Below are 10,872 nucleotides of genomic sequence, written 5' to 3' on the forward strand. Positions count from 1 at the left end.
CTGGGACCACAGGCACCCGCCACAGCGCCTGGCTATTTTTTGGTTGCAGCCGTCACTATTGTTTTGGCGGGCCGGGCTGGATTCGAACCTGCCACCTTAGGTGTATGTGGCTGGCACCTTAGCCACATGAGCCACAGGCGCCAAGCCAAGAAATTTCTTTTCTTTTTTTTTTTTTAGAGACAGAGTCTCACCCTATCGCCTTCAGTAGAGTGCTGTGGCATCACAGCTGATAGCAACCTCCAACTTCTGGGCTTAGGCAATTCTCTTGCGTCAGCCTCCCTTGCAAATAGCTGGGACTATAGGCACCCCCACAATGTGCAGCTATTTTTTTGTTGTTGCAGTTTGGCTGGGCCTGATTCAAACCTGCCACCCTAGGTATATGGGACCTGGTGCTCTACCCACTGAACCACAGCCGCTGCCTAAGAAATTTCTTATAAAGCTCTTATAAAGCCCACAATTCTTATGAAGCTCAATATTGTAAGGTATCTATCCTGTTAAAAACATTTGATTTTGTGATAAAGACCCTGTCTGTTTTTACAGATAAATTTCTTGAGACTGACCCCACTGACTTAACAATCTGAGGTGTGAGTTATTCACAGATTCTCAAAGGGTTTCAAGGAACCTACTTGCTGCAGGACTGTCTGGTATTGTGTGGCCAGAAAATCAAATCTAAGAAGTTACTGTGTGAGGTGTGGTTTGCTTTGCCATTGAAGTGCATGATGCTACTGCATGGAAAGGCCATCCAGGGTCAGGGCCTGGCGGGCTTGGAAAACATAATAATTTATAAACTGCATGATGCTGCTAGAATTGAGGGGGCCTCCATAGTAATGCGGAAAAGGCATTAACAAGGGAGGGGGCATTGGTGAGTGTAGCAGGTTACTAGAAGCCAGAGCCCAGATCACTGGCAGCGTTAGTGTGTCAGGAGCACTTGTTGAAGAGATGTGGGCAAGGGGAATCTCACTCCTGCCTTCTCAGGCAAGCCCGCTAAGGCTTTTCAAGTGGCATCAAGAAATCAAATCCCAAGATGTCCCCGAGTTGTTGAGAAGATCCTAAGCCCAAATGCTTGCTGGTGTGAGAGGATAATAGTGCCATGGTCACTGATGGGACAGGCATTGCTTGTCTAGTGGTGTGGGCCAGTGCTTGCATGCCATGGGGAGTGAGGACAAGAAGAAAACCCACTTGGAATGGGGTGGGATTATCTGAGAATAGCAGAGACTCTGTCCCTGTCCCTGCCAATGGTGGAACCATGAATTGTGACTGGATGAACTGATGGGGATAACTGGATTTGAACAAACCAGGTTGCTGGTAAAGCCCTATCCCCGTTAAACATCTGTGGGAATTGTCACTCTTCCCTATACTAACAGAATCTGAAGGTTTGTCAAGAGAGCTCTACAGTGGTGTCACTTAGGTCTTATTCTTACCATTTAAACTTATGGATAATTGGAGAAGACTGGGATTTACTTTATATGATTCTTTTTTATTTTTTTATTTTTTGAGACAGAGTTTCACTATGTCACCCTCGGTAAGGGCCATGGTGTCACAGCTCACAGCAACCTCAAACTCTTGGGCTTAAGCAATTCTCTTGCCTCAGCCTCCCAAGTAGTTGGGACTACAGGTGCCCACCACAATGCCCAGCTATTTTTTTGTTGTGGTTGTCATTGTTGTTCAGCAGGCTCAGGCTGGCTTCGAACTGGCCAGCCCTGATGTGTGTGGCCAGCACCTTAACCACTGAGCTATAGGCACTGAGCCAATTTTTTTATATTTTTAGAAATTGGGTCTCACTCTGTTGCCTAGGCTGAGTGTAGTGGCAAAACATAGCTCATTGTAGCTTCAAATAGCCTTTCAATATGCTAGGATTACAGGCAGACCTAAGACACCTGGCTTCAATTTATAAAATTCTTGAAGTAGCTTCTGTTCATATTCTTGAGCTTTTCCAGTAAGCATCTTTTCTGTTGTGAAGCCAGTCATACCATCATTCTATTCCGAAAGATACCGGCAGTGTCCAGTCTTCAGCAGCAGTATTCTCCTTTTTAAATAAAGATGTTGTGATACCATAAGCTGCAGTATTCTGCTACCATAAATATTCTGCCATCTCCAACACAATGTTGTCACACTACATAGTCCTAAAAGATATAGGTGATGTGAGTGCTGGCACTTTGGACCACTGTGACCCAGAATATAATATTTTATTATCGAAGGCAACTTTACATACTTCATCAAATTTCCAAAACTATTCTGGTTCTTTTAAAACTTCTGGGTCAGGTGGTGCCTGTGGCTCAGTGGGTAGGGCCCCAGCCCCATATACCGAGGGTGGCGGGTTCAAAACTGCCCCAGCCAAACTGCAACAAAAAAATAGCTGGGCGTTGTGGCAGATGCCTGTAGTCCCAGCTACCAGGGAGGCTGAAGCAAGAGAATCACCTAAGCCCAGGATTTGGAGGTTGCTGTGAGCTATGACATCATGGCACTCTACCAAGGGCAATAAAGTGAGACTCTGTCTCTACAAAAAAAAAAAAAACCAAAACAACAAAATAAAACTTCTGGATCAGTTCAGTGCCCATGGCTCAATGGTTAGGGCGCCAGCCACCAACACAGAGGCTGGTGAGTTTGAACCCGGCCAGGGCCTGCTAAACAACAATGGAAACTGCAACAATAACAACAACAACAAAAAATAGCCGGGCGTTGTGACAGGTGCCAGTAGTCTCAGCTACTTGGGAGGCTGAGGCATGAGAATCACTTAAGCCCAAGAGTCTGAGGTTGCTGTGAGCTGTGATGACACAGCACTCTACTGAGAGCAATATAGTGAGACTCTGTCTCAAAAAAAAAAAAAACTTCAGGGTCAGCTAAGCACTGAAATAGACCTACAATACAGATGAAGATTTTGTACAGCATATATACTAGGCAACTGTTAGCTATTTAATAATGTTTTCTTTCCTTTTGTTCCTAGTTTTTCTCATTCTTTTTTTTTTTTTGAAGTTTTTTTTTTTTTTTGGCCGGGGCTGGGTTTGAACCTGCCACCTCCGGCATATGGGGCCAGTGCCCTACTCCTTTGAGCCACAGGCACCGCCCTCATTCTTATTTATTTATTCTTTATTTATTTATTTATTTATTTTTTGAGACAGTCTCACTATGTCGCCCTCTCAGTAGAGTTCCATGGCGTCTCAGCTCACAGCAACCTCAAACTCTTCAGACTTAAGCAATTCTCTTGCCTCAGCCTCCCGAGTAGCTGGGACTACAGGCGTCCAACACAGCACCTAGCTATTTTTTGGTTGGAGTTGTCATTGTTTAGCAGGCCCTGGCCGGGCTTGAACCTGTCAGCCTCCCAGTGTATGTCGCCGGCGCCCTACTCACTGAGCTATAGGTGCCAAGCCCTCATTCTTTTTTTTTTTTTAAATCATTCTGCAGAATCTCCATTCTTTCTCTTTTGCCTTTCTTCCTGAAAGCATGGGTTATACACGTTCAATCTGCAATCTTCTGCATACAGCTTTGTACTCAGCAAGACAAAGCCCCATTTCTTCAGTATGAATCTGATGCCAACAGAATCAGCAAACCTGGCAGCCACAGGACAAGGGGAAAAGCTTGAACAGACGTGGTGGCTCACTCCTATAATCCTAGCTGAGGCAGGAGAATTGCTTGAGCTCAGTAGTTAGAGACCAGCTGAGCAACATACTGAGACCCTTGCCTCTATGGAAAGAAGGAAAGGATGGAGGGAAGGAAGAAAGAAAAAAGAAAGAATTAGGTGCTGAGTATGTATGTGCCTGTAATCCCAGTTACTTTGAGGCAGGAGAATTAATTGAGCCCAGGCATTTGAGGTTGCAATGAGCTATGATGACGCTACTGCATTTTAGCCCAAGGAATAGAGTGAGACTCTGTCTCAAAAAACCAACAACAACAAAAACTGCCTTCTTCCCTGACTTTTTCCAAGCCATCCACACAAGACACCTGGAATGAAAAATGGAAAAATTCACCTGACCTAAAGGCTTCCAAGCATGAGCTATAGGAATTCCAAAACAAAAACTTTGAGAACCATGGCAGTAGTGGGCTCATGCATTTGGAAGAGCATCCTCTGACTCATTTGATCTAGCGGAAAGGAACATGACATTTGCCAACAGCTCATTTGTTTGTATTTTATTTACAGAAGTGGTGCCCTGCCTCAGCCAGGCTGGCCTTGCTGCGACCAGCCATACCAGCTGCATTCTGGCCTCCACTTTGTGACATGACTGTTGCTCCTCACCAGTGACACCATCCCTGATTCCTGCAAGAATTTTTTTTTTTTTAAAGATTTAAGATCATAAATAGGTCATTATTGTCACAACACATTTCAGAATTTTAAAAAAACAAACATTTTGGCTTTTTAAGTAAAAGAGTACTTTTTTAAAAAAATCAATTTCCTCATCATTGAAAGGACTTAACACATTTTTAAACTTCCAATCTCCTAAGGCACAATATTTATTTAATCAGAATGCCAACATCACCACCCCACCCTGCTCTAGCAGGAATAAGAGGCAAGGTATTAGCACTAAGAAAAAGAACAAAATCTCTGGACAAAATTATTAGTCATTTAATAAAATGGAGAAAGAAACAGATTAAATGATGAGTGTTTTGGTTAAGAAGGCCCAGTATTGTTATGCAGAACTTCATAAAAACTTTTTTTTTTTAAATCAAAGTACTTTAACTCAAACAGGTTGAATTCACCACAGTGGAGCTATGATAGAATGGAGAGGGAATGAAAAAAAAATCAAGTTAGAATACTGTATGGAACCCAGATTAGAGTCCTAGATTATCAGGCAGATCCAGAAAATAAACAGTAAGGCTAGGTAGACGTAACACCCAGATATATACTATAAGGTAGGTGTTTCCTATCACATGGCCCATTCTAGCCTACCACCCAACTGAGATGTAGTGAAATTATATTTTTTATCCAACCAAAAATTTCTTTAAAATATAACACAAAATTAAAAGTTCCTCATTTTAAACTCTGCCTCGTTTCTGTGATACTAATTGAACTTTAAGATTTTATATATAGTATAATGTGGTGATTTAGTGTTACTTTTAACAGGAAAAAACCCACAAAGTGATTGTTCACAGATGAAATATGGGATGAGGTTCATGACTGTACCAATCATGGAATGTTCGTCAATTGTAAACTCTTGGAAGTTAAGACTAGGAAATGTGTGTTCCTGCAAGAATTTTTAATGTATTTCTCTCCCAACAAAGTTCAAGCCCCCTCCTATCAAAGACTGCTTCACCAGCTCTTCTGATTCTGTCCTACACTTTGTTTTTTCTTTTTTTGAGACAGAGTCTCACTTTGTAGCCCTCGGTAGAGTGCCACAACATCACAGCTCACAGCAACCTCAAATTCCAGCAACCTCAAGCGATTCTCTGACCTCAGCCTCCCGAGTAGCTGGGACTACAGGCACCCGCCACAACACCAGGCTATTATTTTTTAGAGACAAGGTCTCACTCTGTCTCAGGCTGGTCTCGAACTTATGAGCTCAGGCAATCCACCTGCCTCAGCCTCCCAGAGTGCTAGGATTACAGCCTTGTCCCTACACTTTTAACTAAGGGGAAGAATATGGCAGGGCGTCACAGCTCACAGCAACCTCAAACTCTTGCAATCCTTTTGCCTTCTGACTAGCTAGCACTACAGGGAACTGCTACAATGCCCAGCTACTTTTAGAAATGGAGTCTGACTCTTACTCAGACTGGACTTGAACTCCTGAGCTCAAGCAATCGACCCACTTTGGCCTCCCAGAGTGCTAGGATGACAGGCATGAGCCACTCAGCCTGACAAAACCATGTAATTTCTTTAGCCTTAAAATAATTTGTTCTCCAAATTCTAAATTCTTCAAAATTTGGAAAGTAAATGCAACAGATTTCAAATTTGATGAAAATAAATAATAATGACATAATGACAATAGAGCTCAACTGAATATGATAATCTTATCTGCTCTATACTGTCATTCTACAAAAAATTATGGTAAATTTAGGTAGAGACTCTCCATAGATTTTACAGACATTTAAGCTTTAATTCTAAGCATTCAATATGTGCAGAATGAACCTACATACATGGGACATGATGCTGTTCTATATATTTCAAATTTTTGTTGATTTAACATGGAAGGAATAAATAGTAGGCGTCCATGTTTCCAGAACACCGTACACTATGCCATTCAAGAGTGTTCAGTTCTTTTGTTTTGTGGCAGTGTGTGGGGGTGGTGGTGGCACATAAAGCAAATTTGATTTAACATAACAGAAATTTGTAAAATATTTGTAGGTTCAACATTACCTTCCTAGAAAATATAGATATAAAAAGAAATAACTAAAAGAAAATATTGCAGTTTGTGAGTAGCTTGATAAAGAATACCTACTTTGTCTCCATGGCAACACATGCAAAGAAATTTCCTGGACCCTTGAAATGAGCACTGATATTGCTTGCAAAAGCACATCCACCAGCTCCCTCTGCTGTTTATTTTGATTTGAACCTCAGAGAAGAGAAGCTACATTTCTTTCTGGACTAAAATAACTGTAGAGTTCAGGATAAATTCTCTGCTATATTGGCATCAGCAAGCATATCAATATCTGTATATTCTGTATGTTCCAGAGTGAAAAAAAAAGTTAAACCACCAAATATATTTGCATAAGAGTATTTCTTTTTCTTTTTCTTTCTTTCCTTTTTTTTAAGACAAAGTCTCAAGCTGTCACCCGAGGTAGAGTGCCTTGGTGTCACAGTTCACAGCAATCTCCAACTCCTGGGCTTAAGCGTTCTTCTTGCCTTGTTTTTCTACTTTTAGCAGAGACAAGGTCTTACTCTTGCTCAGGCTGGTCTCGAACTCATGAGCTTAAGCAATTCACTCACCTCGGCCTACCACAGTGCTAGGACTACAGCCCGGAGCCCCTGCGCCCAGCCCTGCCTAAGAGTATTTCTACATGCATTCTTATTATCTAAGTGCCTCTGTTTTTGCTTTAACTATGATTACGTAAGCTGTTACTGCAAAGAAATAGACTTGCAATTTATATAAACTTCCACGCAAAAAAACTACTCAAAATTCGGATGGTCTCAGGAAAACATATATGTGGAAAATCAGAGCAGTGCAGCCAAAGCTCATTTACGGAGTTCAAAATACATTAGTTCTGAAACCCTGCTTACCAAGGCAGTTAACAACCTCCATAGAAAATTCCCAAACTATTGGGTGGTGCCTATGGCTAAGTGAGTAGGGCACTGGCCCCATATATACCGACATATATATACTGAGGGTGGCAGGTTTCGAACCTGGCCCCAGCCAAACTGCAAACAAAAAATAGCCGGGAGTTGTGATGGGCACCTGTAGTCCCAGCGACTCGGGAGGTTGAGGCAAGAGGATCACTTAAGTCCAAGAGCTGGAGGTTGCTGTGAGCTGTGATGCCACACCACTCTACCGAGGGTGACAAAGTAAGACTCTGTCTCTTAAAAAAATAATAATGGAAAAACTATCCAGGCAGAGATTGTGGCAAGCACCTGTAGTCCCAGCTGCTTGGGAGGCTGAGGCAAGTGGATCACTTGAGCCCAAGAATTTGAGGATGCTGTGAGTTATGATACCACAGTGCTCCCAGGGTGACAGATTGAGAGACTCTGTCTCAAGAAGAAAAAGAAAACATTTAATCCATTTGTTCACTGCTGTTTACTTCATAGTATTAGCCCCATAAATTGGGACTAACATGTCCCTGTTTCACTCCCATGCTTGCCAAGTTTAACAAGAAGTTTAACGTTTGTTCATTGTTCTAATTCAACCTCTGACATTTTCATGAGGCACGCAAAAACACACAATAATGAATATCACTCAGCGAGACACTGCCACACGTCGACATGAACATAACTATAATACACTGATTCACCAACACTATGAAACCTTGCTGAGTTGTTTGTACAGTGCTGCCAATATAAGTGCATGGTGGCAAGTTTGTGAACTTAATTATCAGACTTTGTAAACACAAATTTAACACGAAGAAAACCTGCAGTCGTAGATGAGGCAACAGTTCATTTTCATTCTTAGCCTTAAGCCTGAAAGTATTTCTCATTCTACGTACTAAAGCCATCTTGAAATCTATAATATGAATTCTAGTTATTTCTCCTCAATAAGAATAAATAATAATTTTTTGATTACTCACAAATCAATCTGTAAAGTGAATTATTTTAGTTGTTACATAGTTCCTGTGCTTGCTTTTTTTTAATCAGTAAATTTTTATTTTATTTTTTATTTCTTTTAGCATAACTATGTACATTAATGCAATCATGGGGTACAATGTGCTGTTTTCATACACATTTTGAAATACTCTCATCAAACTGGTTAACATAACCTTCATGTCATTTTCTTAGTTATTGAGTCAAGACATTCATACTCTGCTTTTAGAAAGATTCACTTGTACCCTTGTAAGATTAACCATAGAGGTGACCCCACCAATCACCCTCCCTCCCCCCATCCACCTTTTTATTTTTTTTTGTAGAGACAGAGTCTCACTTTATTTCCCTCAGTAGAGTGCTGTGGCATCACTGCTCACAGCAACCTCCAACTCCTGGGCTTAGGCAATTCTCCTATCTTAGCCTCCTGAGGATCTGGGACTATAGGTGCATGCCACAGTGCCCGGCTATTTTTTGTTGCAGTTTGGCCAGGGCTGGGTTCGAACCCGCTACCCTCCGTATATGGGGCTGGCACCCTACCCACTGAGCCACAGGCACTGCCCCATAGTTCCTGTGCTAATATTTATATACCTAGTATATCTCACCTACTTTTTTTTTAAAACTATCCCTTCAAGACCCCAGCCTTAATTTGAAAAAAAAGATTTCTTTGGAAAAAGGAACCCGTTATATATATATTTTAATAAAATAATCCTTGGATCAAAAAAAAAGACACAAAGAGAAAGAGATTATGTATGACAGGAGTGGAAAACCTGCAGCATTAAAGCCAAATGTGGCCTTCAAGGTCCTTAAGTATGGCCTTTTGACTAAATCCAAATTTTACAAAACAAATTCTTTTCTTTTTATTAATGTATTTTTGTTCATCTTTTGTATTTTTATTTTATTTTTAAAATGAACATATTTGAAATACCAAAGAATAAAATAAATTTCAATGAAATAATCCTCCCACATTGAGCAGCACAGTTAGAAAATTAGTAAGCCATAAGGTTAAACTAACACTTGCTATTATCATGATTTATTTATTTTTTATTTTTTATTTTTTATTTTTTTGCAGTTTTTGACCAGGGCTGGGTTTGAACCGACCACCTCCAGCATATGGGGCTGGCGCCCTACTCCTTTGAGCCATAGGCGCTGCCCAATTTTTTTTTTTTCAGACAAAGTCTCACTATGTTGCCCTCAGTAGATTACCATGTCATCACAGCTCACAGCACCCTCCAGCTCTTGGGCTTAGGTGATTCTCTTGCCTCAGCCTCCCAAGTAGCTGGAACTAGGCGCCCGCCACAATGCCTGGCTATTTTTTTTTGTTGCAGTTTGGCTGGGGCCGGGTTTGAACCCACCACCCTCAGTATATGGGGCCGGCACCCTACTCACTGAGCCACAGGACCTATTATCATGATTTAGTTCTAACTTTCCTCACCTGACTGGCGCCACCACTTCATGAGGCTATTTGGCAAGAGTTTGGGAGATGACTATACCAGTCTGTTATCAAGTTTTTGGGGGTTTTTTTGAAACAGAGTCTTAAGCTGTCGCCCTCTGTAAAGTACATGGCATCATAGCTCACAGCAACCTCCAACTCTTGGGCTTGAGCTATTCTCTTGCCTGAGCCTCCCAGGGACTACAGACTCCCTGGGACTACAGGCACCCGCCACAATGCCCAGCTATTTTTTCGTTGCAGTTGTCATTGTTATTTAGCTGACCCAGGCTAGGTTCAAACCTGCCAGCTTCAGTGTATGTGGCTGGCGCCATAACCACTGTGCTATGGACGCCGAGCCCTGTTATCAGCTTTTTAAAACAATGCATTATGTTTCTGTTTAAAGTGAAATTTATGAATAGCGGCAGATATTGGCAGTTATTTTCTAGTTCTATCTGCTTAATAGCTCCTCACTTCAAAGAAGACCAAGAGAATAGTAGAAGGAAAACAGATGTTTTAAATGGGGATTGGAAATTGCAATATTATCTTGTTTCTGCTAAAAATAAGATGATATGATTTGCTTGCTTCGTGATATGCGATATCAACATCAAATAAATTCAATGCTCATCAGCATTAAAACACTCATAAGGACCACCAGAAAATATTTTTTGGAGACTACAGTAGTATCATCACAGCTCACAGCAACCTAAAACTCCTAGGCTCAAGGAATATTCCTGACTCAACTTTGTGAGTAGCTGGGACTATAGGCGCCCACCACAACACCCATCCAGCTAATTTTTTTTTTTTTTTTAGACAGAGTCTCACTCAGTCACCCTGGGGTTGAGTGCTATGCCCTTATAGCTCACAGCAACCTCAAACTCTTGGGCTCAAGTCTCCTGAGTAGCTACAGGCACCTGCCACAACACCTGGCTATTTTTAGCGACAGGGTCTCACTCTTGCTCAGGCTGATCTTGAACTCCTGACTTCAAGCAATCTTCCGGCCTCAGCCTCCCAGAGTGCTGGGATTAAAGGCGTGAGCCACCTTGCCCAGCCTCTAGCTAATTTTTGTTTTTTTAGTAAAGATGGGGTCTCACTCTTGCTCAGGATGGTCTTGAACTCCTGACCTCAAGCAATCCTTCTGCCTCAGCTTCCCAGAGTGCCAGCATTACAGGCATGCATTACAGCACCTGGCCTGTTTATTTTTATCTTTAGGTCTCAATTCCTCATATAAAGCAACTGTTGCAGAGTTCCTCATTTGATCACTTTATCTGCTGGAACTCAGATGGGC

This window comes from Otolemur garnettii, unplaced genomic scaffold, assembly GCF_000181295.1.
Source record: "Otolemur garnettii isolate 467f Iridium unplaced genomic scaffold, OtoGar3 scaffold00106, whole genome shotgun sequence".
NCBI classification, from domain to species: Eukaryota; Metazoa; Chordata; class Mammalia; order Primates; family Galagidae; genus Otolemur; species Otolemur garnettii.